We start from the raw sequence: 19,478 nt of genomic DNA on the forward strand, positions 1-19,478 counted from the left end.
TATTTGTAATAGCCAGAACCTGGAAACAACCTAGATGCCCTTCAACTGAAGAATGGACAAAGCAAATGTGGTACATATACACAATGGAGTACTACTCAGCAGAGAAAAACAATGACATCATGAGGTATGCAGGCAAATGAATGGAACTAGAAAAATCATCCTGAGTGAGGTAACCCAAACTCAGAAAGACAGTCATGGTATGTACTCACTCATAAGGGGATACTAGATGTAAAGCAAAGGATAACCAGACTGCAACTCACAATTCCAGGGCAGCTACCTAGTAAAGAGGACCTTAAGAAAGACACAGGGATCACCAAAGGACAGAGAAATGAATGAGATCTACATGAGCAAACTGGATGTGAGTTGGGGGGGGGGTAATAGAGGGCAAGGGATGGGGGAAAGAGAGCTTAGGGGAGTGGGAGGTCCCAGCTGGATCATGAACAGAGTGGGAGAACAAGGAAAGAGATACTATGATAAATGAAGACCCCATGAAGCAGAGTGCTAGAGAGGTCCCCAGAAATCCACAAAGATACCTTCACTATAGACTACTGGCAATGGTCCAGAGAAAGCCCGAACTGACCTACTCTGGTGATCAGGTGGCCGAACACCCTAACTGTCATGATAGAACTCTCATCCAGTGACTGATGGAAGCAGATGCAGAGATCCACGGCCAAGCACCAGGTGGAGCTCCAGGAGTTCAATCGTCGAGAGAGAGGAGGAATTATATGAGCAAGAGATATTGAGACCATGATTGGAAAAAGCACAGGGACAAATAGCCAAATTAGTGGAAACACATGAACTGTGAACCAATAGCTGAGGAGCCTCCATGGAAATATTTCATTTTGTTTTTATATTCCATCAAGGAAGTTGGTGTAGAATAATGCCTTTTGTTGGAGCCCCCAAATAATTTTGCTAATCCAATAATAATAACTTTAAAGCATCATTTTTTTTGGTTTGGTTGGAATTTTAATATGCACCTCATTAGCCCTTGATTTTATTGATATCTCCTTAACTATTTCTATTTAATTTCTAATTTTCTTATTTTTATTTTCCCTCAATTTATTTTAGTTAGCTTGGATAAGGGTTTGCCAATCTTGTTTATTTCCTAAAAGTAAAAAATTTAAGGCTAGAGGTTTAGACAACTGGCAATGTTCTATGTTAAGAATTATGGGAGCTCATTTGATACCTAGCACCACAAAAATGGACAGAAACATCTTTCTGTGTCTTTATTCTAAATCTCAATGTTATTAAATTTTTTGATATTTTTAACTGTTACTAAATTTTAATTAAAATATGATTATATCACTTCCCTCCTTCTCTTTCCACCATGCAACCCCTTCCATGTCCTCACCTTGCAACTCCTTCTAAGTTCCCCCACTGTCAAAATTGATAGTCTCTTTTTCTTTAATTATTATTGTCACATATGCACAAATATGTAAGTTCAGTATGCTGAGTCAAATATATAAGTACAACATGCTGAGTTCATTTTTAGTGTGTGTGTGTGTGTGTGTGTGTGTGTGTGTGTGTGTGTGTAGTTTTATGGCTGACCATTTTGTATTGTATAACCAAGTAAGGGTCTTATCCCTGGGAGAGGTAGATTCTCCCTCTCTTAACAGTCAGTAGTTACTTTGTCTAGGGGTAGAACTCCATGAGATTTCCCCCTTTTGTGTTAGCCTATCTATTAATATTGTCATTATTTTGGTTTTGTTTTGGCAACTAATTTAAAGAGAGATGGTCTCATAGCCAACTTCCCAGTGTTATGCCTATTACAATCTTTCTGTCCTCTCTTCTTCAATGTTTCCTGAGGCATATCTGCATGAGCTGTGATGTACATGTATCTCCTGGGCTCCCCACATTCCATCGATCTCTGCATTGTGTCTCGTTATAGTTTCCTCCAATGGCCTCTGGTGGCAGTTTGAAAGAAAATGCCCCCCAAAGGGAGTGGCACTATTAGGAGGTGTGGCTTTGTTGGAGTAGATGTGGTTTTATTGGAAGAAGTGTGTTACTGTGGAAGCGGGCTTTGAGGGTTCATATATACTCAAGATACCACCCAGTGTGACAGACCACTTCCTGTTGCCTGCAAGATGTAGGACTCTCAGCTACTTCTCCAGCACCATGTCTGCCTGCACTCCACCATGTGGTGGTATTGTGTTCCCCAAAATATTGTGCATGCTAATAAACTTATCTGGGGTCAGAGAAGAGAACAGCCATAATATTAAACATAGAGGATAGGCAGTGGTAGCACACGCCTTTAATCCTAGCATTCCAGAGGCAGAAATCCCTCTGGATCTCTGTGAGTTCAAGGCCACATTGGAAACAGCCAGGCGTGGTGACACTCGCTTTTTATCCCAGAAAGTGAGTCTTTAATCCCAGGGAGTGATGGCAGAAAGCAGAAAGATATATAAGGCGTGGGGACCAGAAACTAGAAGCATTTGGCTGGTTAAGCTTTCAGGCTTTGGAGCAGCACAGTTCAGCTGAGATTCATTTGGGATGAGAACTGAGAGGCTTCCAGTCTGAGGAAACAGGATCAGCTGAGGAAATGGTGAGGTGAGGAAACTGTGGCTTGTTCTGCTTCTCTGATCTTCCAGCATTCACCCCAATACCAGGCTCCAAGATTGATTTTATTAATAAGAACTTTTAAGATTCCTGCTACACCACAATGTCCCACCATGATGATAATGGAATGAACCTCTGAACTGTAAGTGAGCCACCTCAATTAAATGTTTTCCTTTGTAAGAGTTGCTGTGGTCATGGTGTCTCTTCACAGCCATATAAACTTCAATTAAGACAGTCTCTTTTTGCTGGGAGGAGCAGCTTCTTTGATGATGGATAATAGTTTCACTTATCTGTGAGTATGAGGATAAGACAGAATATAGTTAGGGATTACACTGGTCTAGCAAAGGAACAGTAGTAGATTCTCTTCTAAAACCCATGACTTAGTCTATCCCCTGATAGTTGCCTAAGTTCTACTTTCAGGCATGATTTCCCTCCTGTGGAGTGGGTCTTAAGTCCAATTAGAAAGCTGTTGGTTGTCACCAACATGTGAGTGCCACTTACTGTATGGATTTCTTGCCATGCTGGTCCTTGCTGTAGTTCATAGCTGTTGCAGCTAGATAGGATTATTAATTTCTTTCTTCCTAGGGCAACTTGCATAGTACTTTTTATATTATGGAAGCCAGACCAGATGAAGATCCAGCCTGAATAATATCAGTTCTGTGTTCTAAGTGTGTGGTTTGTTCAGCAGGAAGGGCTGAAGAACCTCAGAGAGGCAACAGAGGACAACAGCAATAGCCTACCTGCTTTGGGGAATCACTTGAACTAACTCTAAAGGATGTTTCTTGTGGCACATTTTTGTTAGTTTATGGAACATTCTGTAGGAGTGGGCATAAACATTTTCAAAGTTTGAGATTAGAGGGACCAAGGCAAAACTGTGTCCTCTGTAGACCGCCTTGATTGAAAACCTGTTGGGAAGAAAGCTGTAAAGTTTTGCTGGCCTGTGCAACAGCTTCCTCAAAATTCAGACCAGAATGGGGAAGCCCTTAATGTACAACAGGAAAAAAAAGTTGGGTCTCCAGTATTCCTAGAAATGCTAAAAAATTAAATGAAAAAGTACTTGGAATTAGACATAAAAAGCCTTTGGGACAAAAGATACTAAAATTACACTTTGTAACTAACATACATAGTGAATTTTTCAAAAGGTTTAGAATTGCAAGCACAGGATAAAAAAGATTAAAGTAAAATGCTGTACATATATGGAAAAGGGACACTTCAGGAGGGAATATCATACCTTAAAGAGTAAGCAAGAAATATTACCCCCAGGACTTTTGATAAGGATTAAAAGGCATTAATAAACATCCCTTGTCATCTAAAACTTCAATTACAGGACTAAAATGTGCTTTATTTTCTGCCTGTTTTTGTTTTCAGGGAATATTCCGTCACATCAAGGTCATTTTGATAATGTACTAAAGTTTTTGCTAAAATGTAATTTTTTCTAGGCACAGGGTAGAAAATTATGTCCAAGCAGAGAAAATGTTTGAGTGAGACTTGTAAGAAGACATAGCTTGGTAGTGTGGTGATACGTTGTTGTTTGTAATCTGGGGAATAAAGCTTGCCTGAAGAACAGAGGACAGAGCCAGCCATGGAGTTAAGTCACAGAGGTCAGGCAGTGATGGCACACACCTTTAATCCCAGCACTTAGGATCACACACCTTTAATTCCAGCACTAGGAAGGTTGAGACAGGAAGTGATATGGCTTGGCAGAGAAAGGAATATAAGGCAGGAGGAGATAGGAAGTCACTCTCTTTCAGCCTCATTCAGGCTGAGGAGCTGGTGAGGTAAAAGGTGGTGCCTGTGGCTTGCTCTGCTTCTCTGATCCTTCAGCTTTCACCCTGATATCTGGCTCTGGGTTTCTATTATAAGACCATTTAGGATTCATACAACATCTGCCATCCAACTTTTGGGGCACGAATTCACAAAAAAGTCACTTGCCTGTGGCTTTGCAGCCACCACCTCAGTCCGGAGCTACACATGGCTGGAGTCTCCACCCCACCTGTGCCAGAGTCCCTCCCCTGCCAGCTAAGTTTCTGCCGAAGCCTATCTGCAGCAAACTCCATAGGCTTTTGGGCTCTAAAAGTCACAGGAGTTAGCCTCTCACATTGCCCCGCCCCCTACAGACAGCTGGCTCTTTCGCTTCTTCCTCTTAGGTGGGTTTTGGCTTTCTCTGGGCCCCCTCCTCAGGTTGCTGCCACTGTCATCAGGCAGCAGATTTGGTGAGTCAATTGGGATTTCTTAAAGGGAAGAACTAGGTAAAAGAGAGTTTTTTCCCCACATTAAAAAATGGGAAACACTATTACAATGGAAGAAGTTTGGTCTCTGTTTGATAATAAATTAGGCAGTTTGAAAATGGAACAATTAAATGAGAGGATAATTATCTTAGATGGGATTGACATAATGCCAATTATAAACATCATCAGTTTGGTCTTTCTTATTTTATCTCTAAAAAATTGATTTATATGAGTGCCAAGTTGATTGATATGAATGCCAAGATACAAGTCTTAGAAAAACTTATTAAAACAGATCATAGAGATATTTAGACCTAGACAGAGGAATTTAAAGGAGAACCAATCTCAACATTGCATTATAAGGTTACAGAAAAACAGCCTAAGGCTTCAAACAGCCAACCTTAATTTATCCAGCAACCTTACAGGAACTGCCAAATGATAGATATCCCCAAGACTGTATATGAGCTGAATGGACTCCTGTACAAATGTTAGATTTGAGGAGATTCAAAGAAACAATAGTCTCATATGGCATGCACTCACCTTTTGTGAAGCAGATGTTAAACTCATGGTCAATTTGTAATAGAATCATCCCTTAAGATTGGAGAGATTTGGTTACAGCAGTCTTAGAGGCTGGTTCCCAATTACAATGAAGGACCTTGTGGAAAGATGAGGCTAAAACTATTGAACAACAAAGTATGGTTAGAAGTATGGAAATCTCCCAATATCAACTTCTTAGAGAGGGCAATTATGCTGATATACAAAGACAATCTTTATATGATGAACACATACTGGCTTTATGATGCACAGCAGCCTTGAATGCTTGGGCCAGAATTGAAGAAGTAGGAAAGAAAATTGAGTCATTTACAAGAGTGATAGGGCCCCCCAAAAAACCTTCACTGATTTCTTATAAAGTTTGACTTCAGCAGTAAATAGAATGATACCAAATTCAGAAGCTAGACAAATAATATACAATTGAATCTTTGGCTTTTGAAAATGCTAATGCACAATGCAAAAGGGTAATTAGGCCATTAAATGCAAGATCAGCACCCTTGGCAGAATGGATCCGAGATACAATCAATATTGAATCTCATGATCATGGCGATGCTTGGATAGGAGAGGTGATTTCTAGAGGTTTGAAGAAAAATAATAATGTCAAATGTTTCTTTCAATTGTGGTTAAACAAGGTCACCTAAGAAGGGACTGTAAACAGGGCATTCCTAGAACTAATGTTTTTTCAAGGAATAATCCTAACAGAATGCTCCTCCCTTGTGGAGTATGCAGAAGTTATGGCAAAGGCAGAAGACATTGGACTAACAAATGTAGGTCAACAAGGGACAGACAAGGTAATCCCTTGCTTTTGCCATTGGGAAACGCCCAGAGGGGCCTCTCATAGGCCCTCATGTCAAATTCTGTTTAGTCCTTTCCTGTCATTGTGGAAGAAACTCTTTCCCAGAGCAATTAAAGAACCTAATGCTTATTGAAAAACCATACTGTTCTGGATGATAGAACAGCTATAGAAAAGAGAACAAAAAAATTGGGAGAAACCATAAAACAAAATTTTTGGCAAACTTCTATAAATGAACAAAGACCAAAATTAAAAATATGATCAAATGGCATTGTCATTTAAGGTCTTTTAGACACAGGTGTTGATGTAACAATTCTTACACCAGAATCTTGGCACCCAAGTTGGCCTCTTCAGGAGGTAAATGTTTAACTTTTAGGGATTGGAACATTATCACAAGTGAAACAGAACATGAGATGGGTCGAATGTACAGAACCAGAAGGACAGAGAGGAAAATTACAGCCATATGTGGCTAATATAGCCATGAATTTATGGGGACATGATTTGTTACAGCAATAGAATACTCAGATTAACATTCCTGCAATCTCAGAAACAAACCACAAACTAACATATGTTGTTGAGAAAAATATTAGAAGGTATTATAAAAAAAAAAGTCAATAGCTTGACCCTTGCCCTTAAGGTCATACATAACACAGGGGACAAAGATACCCCTCTGATGAATTATTTGCCCTCTTGATAAGAAATTGCATGGCCTTTTCAGAGATTAAACACTAACCAATGTACATCCTATAAGAAGGAGAGTTACTGGGGACCTCAGGCAATATGTGACACAATATGCAATTTATAATTGTACATGAGTTTACACCGTTGCTACACAGAAATGCAAGTGATGTTCAAGTTATAAATGAATGTGTGTGGAACTTACAAAAGGGAGAGGTAATAAAAAACTAAAATATAAACTGATTATCTTAGGAAAAGTCCTAAGTACCTCCCTATAGCTTTGCTTAGGAATAAAATTGCTCTAAGAAGGGATGTGGCCTGTGACATGAAATGTTCAGTGGCTTTCTATATCTTAGTGGGTCCACAGGTCTTCCCACCATAGAAACCAAGAATCAGTTTCTCAGAAATTATGTGCTGAATCTCTCCTCCAGCTTGCTTTCTCTTAGGTTACAAAGCTTTCTTGCCCAAACTCACCAGCTGAATTTTCAGCCCATTCTTTCTAGGTTGGAACCACATGCTGATAAATCATTGGTAAGAAAACAACATGGAACTGACCTGCTAGTAGCCATTTCTGGTACTGTTAATCAGTGAAGCTGTGGATCCAAAGACTGAAAGGAGTATGGCACATTACACCTGAGTGAAGACAGCTGCTAGTAGTATAGCCATAAGGAGACCCTTTAAACTTAAAATGAAGAAATAACCACTTTTAATCTGGTTATCATGGAAAATGAAAATGGAAAATCAGGAAATTAGTATAATTAAAATAGCCATTGTACTAACTGCTTAGTTTGATACATAACTACTTTTATTCTGTGGAAACTTAGAAAAGCAGAACTTTCTTGGATGGAGATAGGTAGGTAGGTAGGTAGATAGATAGATAGATAGATAGATAGATAGATAGATAGATAGATAGATATCTCCTGTTTTCCTCCTTATATTATCTAGGGAGCTCTTAGAATTAATTCTAAAAGGAACCTGAGATTACTTTATCACCTAAAGGACATGGTGTTGATACAGCTTGCTTTGTTTTTACTTCTGATAAGTGTGATGGAAGAAACCAGATATGGAAAATTGAAAAACTAGTACACAATAGGTTAAATTTCTGGTACATATGCTCACTAAAAGAGGTTGCTATACTTGTGTGGCAAGGTAACCCCAGTCTCAAACACTACCCTTTTACACCTGAGTAAATTGTATGCTAGCCCTCTTGCAGGAGAAGGATGCATGGGGAGATGAAACCAGCCAGAGACTGTACAGACAAACCCATCATAACCTCCTCCATATCAGCAAAGAGGATGAATTACTCCTCATGGCTCACACAAAAGGGAGACAAATTCTTCTACCCAAAGGGGGGATCTTAAAACTTGTACCCACATCCTAACTGTCTCAAGCAATAGAGGTACAAATAGCAATTATTCTGTACTCAGTGTTTCCAAAGCTGGCATATGGTGATACTGTGCACAGTAGAACCTTTATTCAAGTTGATCACCTGGCTTGCTTGCATGGATGGTTCAATTGGCTATGTCTTTTATCCTGGCCTTCAAGTCTTCTCTTAGTAAAGCTAATCTTCCAAGGAGACCAATAACCAGGTCCTTTATCTATATTGACTCTAAAAGTTTCCTTGGGGAAGTTCCAAATGAATTTTTTTCTTTTTATTCTTCTTTCATGCAATACATCCCAGCTGCAGCCTCCTCTCCTTTCACTCCTTTCACTCCTCCTAGTTCCCCTCTCTCTCATTGCCCCTCTCCCTCAGATCTACTGCTCCTCCATTTCCCCTCAGAAAAGAGCCAGTCTTCCAGGGATATCAACCAAACATGGCATAACAAGATGCAATAAGACTAGTCACAAACCCTCATATCAAGACTGGACCTGGCAACCCAGCAGGGGGAAAAGGGTCCCATGAGCAGATAAATGAGTCAGAGACACCCCCAGTCCCACTGTTAGGAGTCCCACAAACGCCCCAAGCTAAACAATCACAGCTCATTCACAGAGAACCTAGTGTAGACCCATGCAGGCTCTGTGATTGCAGCTTTGGTATCTGTGAGCCACTGTATCTCTGTTTAGTTGATTCTGTGGGCCATGTTCTCCTAATGTCCTCGACCCCTCTGGCTCCTACAATCCTTCCTCCCCCTCTTCCATGGGGTTCCCTGAGTTCTGCCAATTGTTTGACTGTAGGTCTCTGCATCTGCTCCCGTCAGTAGCCTGAGGAAGCCTGTCTGATGACGATTGGGCTAGGCACATTTCTGTGACTATCACAAAATATGGTTGGGATAGCCGGGCGGTGGTGGTGCACGCCTTTAATCCCAGCACTCGGGAGGCAGAGCCAGGCGGATCGCTGTGAGTTCGAGGCCAGCCTGGGCTACCAAGTGAGCTCCAGGGAAGGCGCAAAACTACGCAGAGAAACCCTGTCTCAAAAAACCAAAAAAAAAAAAAAAAATATGGTTGGGAATCATTTTATTGACTGCTTGTTTGTTTGTTTTTGCCAGTTGTGTTTCATTCTTCCCTAGGTCTCTGAGCCACCTAGCTTCAGGATCCTGGCCAGTGCCAGGCATGGGCTCCCTCTCTTGGTTTAGGCCCTCAGGTTAGACCAGTCATTGGTTGGCCATTCCTGCAGGCTCTGAGCCACCATTGCCCCATCACATCTTTCAGGAAGGACAGATGTGGGTCGAAGGTTTTTGCAGCTGAGTTGTGTCCTAGTTCTACCACTGGGAGCCTTGTCTGGTTACAGAAGATGGCCAGTTCTGGCTCCATAACCTTCATTACTAGGAGTCCTCGCTACAATCACCCTCATAGGTTTCAGGAAGTTTCTACTGCACTAGGTTTCCACATTGCCTCCTAAATACACACTATTCCAGTCATCTGTCCCTGTATTCTCTCCCACCATCCCTCCTTCCCCCACCTGATCCCCCCTGTTCCCATCCCAGGCTCCTCCAGTCCACCCACAAAGTCTATTCCATTTCCCCTTCTCAGGGAGATTCATGCTTCCTTCCTTCCTAGAGCCCTTCTTGTTACTTAGCCTCTTTGGGTCTGTGGGTTATAGTTTGATTATACTTTACTTGGCAGCTACTGTCCCCTTAAAGTGAATACATATCATGTTTGTCTTTCTGGTGCTGGATTGCCTTACTCAGGATGACTTTTTTTTTTAATAATTCCAAATGAATTTAAGCCTAGAAATCAAATAGCCGCAGGATTCAAATATACTCTATTGTCATGGCCAACTAGACAAGAATGTAAAGTAATAAAAGATTTATCAGTTATGCCAGGGTTGCATTTAAAGAGGTATATAACCAGCTGCTTGCGACCAGCTGAATGGCTCAGAAGAACAAGATCACATTTGATATGATGCTAGCAGAAAAGGGAGGTACTTGTATTGTGATAAGTAGAAGGTATTTCACTTTTATTTCTCATAATGCAGTTTTTGATAGTGCAGTTCCAAAGTTTCTCGAGGGCTACTTTATCCAATGCATCAGCCAAACAATCAGGAATAAACCACCCTTCTTCTAATCTTACAAAACAATGGTTTGAAAAAATGAAACAGAACTATGACTTCAGTCCTGACTTCACTTGTTATGGTCATAGAAGTCATGATTACAGTTCAATGTTACATGGCTTCATACAGATGAGGGTTAATTTGATGACTAATTTCCATGACAAAACCTGCCAAAATTCTTATCTCTTATCCTAACATGATACTGATGAATACTATAAAACAGGAAAGTCAGACAATGCTACTTAATTTTTCAAGGAATAAAAAGATATGGCAAAAAAGGAAAAAAAGGTGAAAAAAGTAAATAAAATACACAGACTTTCTATTAAATGGTTAAATAAGATGAAACTCCATGAAAAAAATTGTCAAAAAGCCATTTGAAAAACATTCAAATTCCTCCAAGGTAAGTACTTGTCACAGTATGTGTTCAGGTTGCATCTTCTCGTCAAAACTGCTTTGCTTACCTTCTCCATTCTGAGTTAGTCATCCAGGCTCTGAGCAGTCAGAGTACTCTATTCTGAGTCAGAGTACCTGTAGGTACTCTGCTCAATATGTTTGCCTGCTTGATTTGAGCCAGTCCCACTGCAATGAAGGGAGCCAGCATGGTCACATGAATTCTCTATAGCAGAATGAAACCAGCTTAAGACAGTGATTACATTGCTGATCCCTCAACATGACACATGCAGAGCATTCTTAGGAAGCAGACTGTGACCCCACTGGTTTCAGAGGACTTCCACTCTGCCTTAGTCACTCTGGAAGCTGACTTATTTAAGCACTGCAGACGCTTGAGGAGCCTATCATTTTACAGGACAAATAGACTATTCTGACTTCCTGTATCAGTTCCCTCACTGTGGTGCATTATCACCCCTTGTTCTCCTCTCAGCTCTAGGATGCTATCTGGCACAGACCCATGTAGGCCCTGTGCATGCTGCCACAGTCTTTGCAAGTTCATATGTGCATCAGTCCTTCTGTGTTTGGAAGACCTTGTTTTCTTGCTGTTCTCCATTTCCTTTGGCTCTTATAATCTTTCCACCATCTCTTCTATAGAGTTCCCTGAGCCCCAAAGGGAGGGATTTGACAGAGACATCTTGTCTAGGGCTGAGGCTCTTGCACATGACCAAGTTTGGCTATCAGCATGAGGTGTAGACTTGCCCCCCTCTGGACTTCAGCTGGACTACAGCTTCTGTGTGATCACCCTGAAGAAGATACTGTTTCAATGATACTGCTCACTTCTTAATCACAGCTGATTCTTTAGTCCCAGCTGACCAGACACCAATTCTCCCAGAATAGCAAAGGTTTCACTTAAAATGTTTCCAGTCTTTTGTTAACTACAGCTGATTCTTCAGCCTCAGCCGACCAGAACCACAGAATCTTAATGTTGAATGACCCTGATAGAATTTTTCAAGGACTCTCAAAACTTCCCTCTGAAATTTCATAAGCCAGGATTCCCTCGTATTCACTGTTCTCAGCATTACCTTCTAAGTTTCTCTAATAGCTCATTACATTCTGAATTCAACAGCTTTTCCAACCCAAAGCTCCAAACTTCTTCCACAGTCCTCCCCAAAACATGGCCAGGTTTGTCACAGGAATACCCTCTAAGCCAAATACCATATTTGTCTTATTTAGGGTTTCTACTGTTGTGATAAGACACAATAAACAAAAAAAATGCTTATTTCATCTTAAAACTCTCAGGTCACATTCCATCACTAAGGGAAGTCATAGCAGGAACTCAAGGCAGGAACCTAGGGGCAGGAACTGAAGTAGAGGCCATTAAAGAATACTGCTTACTGGCTTGCTCCTCTTGACTTACTCAGTTTGTATTTTTATACACCCCAAAACCACCTGCCCAGGGGTAGCACCATAAACAATGGGTTGTCCTCTACCACATCAGTTAATCAAGAGACTGCATCCTAAGCGGGTGAGAAAAAAAAAAAAAACCCTAGTCAACACACTCAATTTCCCCCTAAGGAAAGAGTGGCTAATGGCTGTTCCCATGGCAATGCAGCAAAGTCTGTTCCACTCAGTATCAGTATGCTCCTCACAGGTAACACGATGTGACCACCCCAATCCATGATTAGTTCCTGATACTTATTATCATCAAATCTGTAAATACAGTGAGGAGGAAAGACAGGAAATGGAATAAATGATGCAATTACAGTACAGGATTTAGCTATGAAAGAACCCATGAAGGGATTCTCTGGTATAAGATGCAGAGCCTGAAATCTACACTTATAGGCTGGGGTACTTAAAGGACAAATAAGTGAAAAAGGTAAGAGAGCTAAAAAAAAGTCCACCTTTTGGGTCCATAGTTGGTTGTTTCTAGAGGTGCTCAGGGAAATATAGTGAGTGCCGGGGAAAAGAATAGCACATGATCAATAAACATCTCTTATGGTCAGGAGCTACCAGGACTCCCTAGATCAGAGAGGGTGCAAGGTAGTAGCCAGTTCTGGAAACCAAGTTACTTTAGTTTCAGAAATTGTTATCATTTATCCAAAATGGAGGAGCTTTACAAAAAGGCATTGCCATGCCTAACAAAATCTAATAATGGCTTGTATTCATACTAAGACTTAATCTCAGTCCATATGCCTTGGTCTACAAAGCTGTTCCCCATCTACCTTTTGGACCCATTGACAGCTACTCCTCCTGCATTTAAATATTGAACAACCACACAGACCTTTTTGCTATGGTCATAGAACACAGTGTCCTTATTCAGTTCTGACGTACCTGGAAATTGGAATCCACAGTTTTTTATGAGTGTAACCTTCTGTCATTTAAGACTGAGCTCAAACGCCACATGTCATTCAATGTTCTAAGTGTAGCAGAATAACTAGTCACTATGCTGGCTAGTTTTTCTCAACTAAACTCAAGATAGAGTCATTTGGAAAGAGGGAACTTCTGTTGAGAATATGGCTAGTGCTTGCTTCAGCAGCATATATACTAAAATTGGAACGATACAGAGAATATGGCTTCTATGATGGTTTGAATAAGAATGCCCCCCCCCCATAGACTCATATATTTGAATGCTTAGTCACCAGGGAGTGGAACTCTTTGAAAGGATTAAAAGGATTAGGAGGTGTGGCCTTGTTAGAGGAAGTGTATCACCAGGGCTGGGCTTTAAAGATTCAAAGCCCATGCCAGGCCCAGTCTCTCTCTGACTGCTTTCTGTGGATCAGGATGTAGTTCTCAGCTACTGCTCCAGCACCGTGTGTGCTGCCATGCTCCCTGCCATGATGCTAATGGAGTAAGCTTCTGAAACTGTAAGCAAGCCCCCAATTAAATGCTCTCTTTTATGAGTTGCCATAGTCGTGTTTTCTCTTCACAGCAACAGAACACTGAATAAGAGAGCTCCATAAGACTGGCCTGTAGGCAAGCCTGTGTAGCAGTCTCCACTTAATTACTGATGTGGACAGGCCAAGTCCTCGGTGGGTAGTACCATCCCTGGGCTGGTGGTCCTAGAGCACATAAACAAGCAACGTGAGCAAGACATGAGGAACATGATAGTGAACAGCATTCACCCATGGTCTCTGCTTAACTTCCTGTCTCCAGCATCCTACATTGGCTGCCCTGATGATGGACTGTGGTGTGTAAGCCAAGTAAACCATTTCCTTCCCAAGTTGATTTTGGTTGGTGCTTAATCACAGCAATGGAAAGCAAACTAAAGCAGAAATTGGTTCCAGAATTAGGGTATTGCTGTTCACAGACATGACCATATTGGTTTTTGGAGAAATTTGGCTGGACTTTGGAACTTTGGGTTGGAAGATGATTTTCTTTTTTAATTAAACACATTATATTACTTTCCTTTATTCCCTGGTGCTTAGATCTTAATGGTCTATTCTGTAGGAGTTTGGAAGATAAGAATGTGGAAATAAATGCAGACAACAAAGGCCTGGATTTTGTAGTTTCAGAAAGAGGCAAAGACTATCAGGATGTTCATATGATATTTTGAATTGAGAATCTGGTTTCTGGTCAGCTGGTGCTTAAACACCACCTGTTATTAACAAGCAATGAGTAAGACTAAAGTAAAAACCTTAGTGGGACAATTGATGCTGGTTAGAGGATACTAAGACATCAGGCATGGTGAAGAAGAGACCAGCATCACTGAAGTAAAATCTTCTGAGTGTATTTCCTCAGTGCAAGGACACAGAATCATTCCCTCCCAAGTTGGGTTCATTAGTGTTTTATCACAGCAATCAAAGGCAAACTAAAAGAGTCATTTTCACTCCATTGCCCATTTCAGTATCCTGTGGGCTTACATTTTAACATGCCCCCATCCTCGCAAACAGAATTCAAATTTCTGAAAGTAAAAATTTGGTATCTTGGCCTCAGCAGTGGTGGTGCACTCCTTTAATCCAAGCACTTGGGAGGTAGAAGTAGGCGGATCTCCGTGAGTTTGAGGCCAGCATGGTCTACAAAGTAAGTTTCAGGATAGCCTGGGCTTTTACACAGAGAAACCCTGTCTCAAAAAACCAAAAAAAAAAAAAAATTCATATCTCTTATTCTCCACTCTTTCCATACTTTGCAAATGGACACATGGATTAGCTGCTCAGAAGTATTTGTTGAATACATGGCTGTTTGCACGGAATTACACCCTGGCAAGATTCCCAGTCACCACAGGGAAGCCAGCAGAGTTAAGACTTCTTGGATCTTCTTAAAGTCCCAACATTCAGTGCTTTTACAAAAACTTGATTTTAGAGAAGCAAGTAGGTATAGAACATGCCTGGAAGGTTCCTCTGCTTGTCTGTTAAAGTGTCCTCACCACTGATATCTGAGAATTATTTTGAAATTGGTTCACTGTAATGGTCATAGCGTGCAAGGTTTTCACCAAGATACAATTTCAAGAGTTTAGAGAGACTTGGCAGACATCTTGGTGACTTCATAATCCATGTAATTTGAGTTCATATCCAGATTTCTCTGTGTGTAAAATTTCAGAACACAGTGCTTGTGATCAAAGTTTTCTCAAGGTTCAGAAGAATGATCCAGAGTAACCAGAATGTTTTCAATTTGTTGTACAAATCAGACATGAATAGCATCAGCCTCTTAAGCATAGTCCCCAACCAACAACTTTCCCTTTGCTACATTAACTTTAAGATTAATCACATCCAATTTTAGAAAGAGAATGAGAATGGAGAAAATTATCCAGATGACCATTGTTTCCACAGTGTGTCAATATCATAAAACACAAAAAGTACTTTTTAAAAAGTCTGCTGCCACATCTGTGCCTTTTCCTCCTTCACCATGTGACAGACTCAAATCATCTCCAAACATGTGGCTAGTCGTGATGGCTGTACTTAAGAAAGGAGATTGGCTCCTGGAAGTGGTATCTGTACCACCAATTTCAAAATACCTCTGTGTTGTCTTAACATGTGGCCTGCCTCTGAAGACTGCAATGCCTGGACCTTATAAAAGAGTTCCCAGAGGTTGAGAGAGAAACAGGGGAAGTTCTCATGTTCATGTTAGACCATGGTGAGATTCTCTCCTGACTAAATACAACAGTGCAGCAGCCAGAACAAGGTTAAGACAGCTCTGAGCCATAGCATGTACTGGATAGGAGCGGAGCTGCAGTGAGTGGGGAAAGAAGAAATGCTGGTGTTCTGACCAGACATGGAGTACCAGTGAGCAGAGTGGTCCAACCTTGCTTAATCACAAGCATACTCCACTGACTTTCCATTTTCTCATTTCGCCATGGGGCCAGGGCCACTGGGAGCCAAGAGAGATGGTAATATCCAGTTGGCCTTGGATTTCTAGGTTTCTGAAATGTACCCAGAGTCCAAAGTCACAGGGATGTGAATCATTATTCTGCTCATGATCCCTGACAGATGCCCTCTGTGAAAGGTCCAGTTTCAGTTCAGGAACGACACATTTGCCGTGTCAGTTAGCCAGCGTTCTCTGCAGCTGGTAAACATAAGGAGACAAAATGGTTCTGCACAAGTGCTTCCCACTTGCCGAAATAGCCAGTGGATTCCACACATTGCATCCTCTGCCCCCTTGTAAGGTGAGTGGACTTAGAAGGACACATCGCATCCTCTGCCCTCTCTAGGTGAGTGGACTTGAAAGGACACATCGCATCCTCTGCCCTCTCTAGGTGAGTGGACTTAGAAGGAAATATTGCACCCTCTGCCCCCTTTTAAGGTGGGTGGATTTAGAGGCCTGAGGAATTCTCTGAAATCACACAGCTGGTAAGTGCAGCATCTGAACTTGATGCAGTCTGAGCTTTTTCTATGTGCTTTGTGCCACCTCCTGCTATACAGTACTGCCAACCTACTGCCAGTATTTGTGAAGTTTTCTGCTCCTGAATTCTGTTGTCACGTCTCCATTAAGACCAGTAGGAGAAAGGGAAAATAGCAATATCATTTTTTTTTAAACAAAAGTGTTTATTTTCTGGATGATGGTGGTACATGCCTTGAGGTGCAGGGGCAGGCAGATCTCCAGGTTTGAGCCCTGCCTGGTCTACCTAATGAGTTCCAGGACAACCAAGGCTACTCAGAGAAATCCTGTCACAAAATAAAAACCCAAAACAAAAAGATGTGTTTATTTGATATTCACTTATATATTTGTGTATTGCTGGCTACTTTTATATCAACTTGAGTTAAGCTAGTAGAGTCATTTTGGAAGATGGAACCACATTTGACAAAATCCAATCACCAGACTGACTTGTGGTACTATGGTACATATCCTTGGCTGGCGTTTGATGTGAGAAGGTCCAATTCATTGTATGGTGCCATCCCTGGGCTGGTGGTCCCGGTAGTATAAGAAAGCAGGCTAAATAAGCCGTTAGGAGCAAGGCAGTAATCAGCACTCCTCTGTGGCTTCTGCATCAGCTCCTGTCTCCAGGTTCCTGCCCTGTTTGAGTTCCTGTCATGACTTCCCTTAGTGCTAGACTATGATGTAACACTAGAAGATGAAATAGTCTTTCTTCCCCACGTTGTTTATGGCTCTAGTGCTTTATCACAGCAATAGAATCCATAACCAACACTGACTCTGTGTGTGTGTGTGTGTGTGTGTGTGCATGTGCGTGCATGCAGCAGGCACACATCCCCATGACATGGGTGTGGATGTTAGAGAAGAACTTAGGGAAATCATGAAACCCAGGTCTCTGAGTTTGGCAGCAAGTGCATTAACCCACTGAGTCATCTCACCTGCCAAGAATAATATCTCCAAAGCACGTTTTTACAATGTTAATAATCAGAATTTAAATATAATTTCAAAGTGAAAGTGTTTTGAAATAATATTTTTAATGTTTTGTAGTATTCTACTTTTACAACAATATGGAGTAGGCTAACTTTTTCCTATTCTTACCACAGTATGCACTAAAAACTCCTGAACCATATGCATATGCAACAGAAATATAATAAAGCTCTGAAAAGTATTGAGAAAGAGATCAACTATCAAGGGACCTGGGGGCCTGTGAAACAAAAGGGTGGCCATTGCCCTGCTTTTCTTTCTGCCTGGTGAACCCTGGGAGCTGGATTTGAGAGCTGAAAAGGCAGCAACCTAGAAATGAAACTAGGCAGAGAAAAAAATCCTGCAAAAATTCTTCCCTCTTTAATCAAAGGTAAATGAAAAGGGCAGCTTAACATCACGGAGAAGCTCTTGGTGACCGCTGCCAACCATCACAGAAAAATCACTCTGTCTATTCCCTCCTACAAACACAAAGTGAAGGAGCCAGACTTTGACCCCCATGTATCCACAGTGAAGTGCCCCAATATCCTCTTCCCCACTGGGGTGGTGTCAAAGAAGACTGGACAGGAAGCCAAGCATTCAATCAACAATATCTGGGATGGGGCGGGAAGAGACCAAGTGGACTCAGGACTTATACCATCTGTGCTGAGACAGGCAAAATAATGTCTCCCAGAAATGTCCACAGCCTAGTCCCTAGAACCCATTAATATGTTACATTATTAGATACTGAAATGGAATTGAGGTTGTGAGTAGCCTTGAAGTTGTTACTTTCTTTTTATTGCAGCTTTTTTTTTTTTTTTAAATCAAATGAGTGCTTTTGTTATCAGTTAAAAGCTTTATAGAAAGAGGTGTGGAGAACAGGCTGGGACTGTTAAAAAACTATGTTTCTGCATATTGTTCTATTTACAGGCAGCTGTGGGGATGCCCCCACTTCAGGCACAGCAGTTGCACTTGTCTGAAGCCTCTTTGCAGATGCAGCCCTGGGAGCATTTTGCACAGCCTACCAGGCAGCAAGAGCAGCAGCTTTTTTGCAGGAGGTGCATTTGAACTCTTTGCATTTGCAGGAGACGTGGAGGAGCAGGATCCGTCTGTGGCACAGGAGCAGTTGCGGTCCATGAGGATTGGAAGCGACAGCTGAAGAGTGATGAGAAACTGAAGTTGGAGTGCTAGGAAAAGCCGTGATCTTTTCTTGCCACTTTTAAGACAGAAAAGAGTTTCCTGGATCATCTTGTTAGCTCTATTGGAGTGACCTGTGTAGTGAATATCTGTTCTACCTATGACCTTGAAGTACCAACGCCTAGATATGTAGTGGGTACCTGTTCTTATTATGACCTTGAAGTACCAGCCCCTGGGGCGTGGCCTTGGGGCTACCCTTAAGACCTGAGAGGCACTTATGCTGGCCCCATCTCTCCCTAGTGTGCTTGGATGGTGTGGACTGACTCAGGTGGCAGGAGCAGCGTGGGACAGGACCTCAGCCTTCCAGGACTCTGTGACGATTCGCCTGTTCTGTTTAGTGAGTTGTCTTCTGCAGTTTATGTCCTAATAAATTTGTTGTACCCCTTAAGCAGACTCCCTTGGATTTCTCGCTATAGACCTGAGCTCTCAAAAACCCGTGAAAGGCATTGGAGAGAACGGGTAAAATCCTGACACATCGTTTCTGTCTTTAACATTGGAGAAAGGGACCATGAGTCAAGGAATGGAGCCACCTCTAAATCTTAGAATAGCCCCTAGCATTCAAGGAAAAACAAGACATCAGGCTTACCCTTCTGAGGAATAAAATTCTGCCACCAACTCTAAGTGAGCAGGGAATGTATTCTCCCTAAGAGCTTCCAGAAAGGAATTTAGCCAGAAAACACCCGAATTTTAGGTCACACAGACTTGTACTAGACTTCTGGCCTGAAAATTTTGAAGGAAACTAAGTGTTTACTATTGTAAACACAAACAAACTTTTAAACTTTTGTTGAGCAACAATGGGAAATAAAACCCTATGTGCCTTGTCTACATTTTT

General features: G+C 41.5%; 1 pseudogene; it reads right to left on the minus strand.

Moving 5' to 3' along the window:
- Positions 1-18,402: 18,402 nt before the first annotated feature.
- Positions 18,403-18,586, minus strand: LOC114701538 (annotated as a pseudogene).
- Between the last annotated feature and the right edge of the window lie 892 nt (positions 18,587-19,478).

This window comes from Peromyscus leucopus, chromosome X (assembly GCF_004664715.2).
Source record: "Peromyscus leucopus breed LL Stock chromosome X, UCI_PerLeu_2.1, whole genome shotgun sequence".
In the NCBI taxonomy this organism is placed as follows: Eukaryota; Metazoa; Chordata; class Mammalia; order Rodentia; family Cricetidae; genus Peromyscus; species Peromyscus leucopus.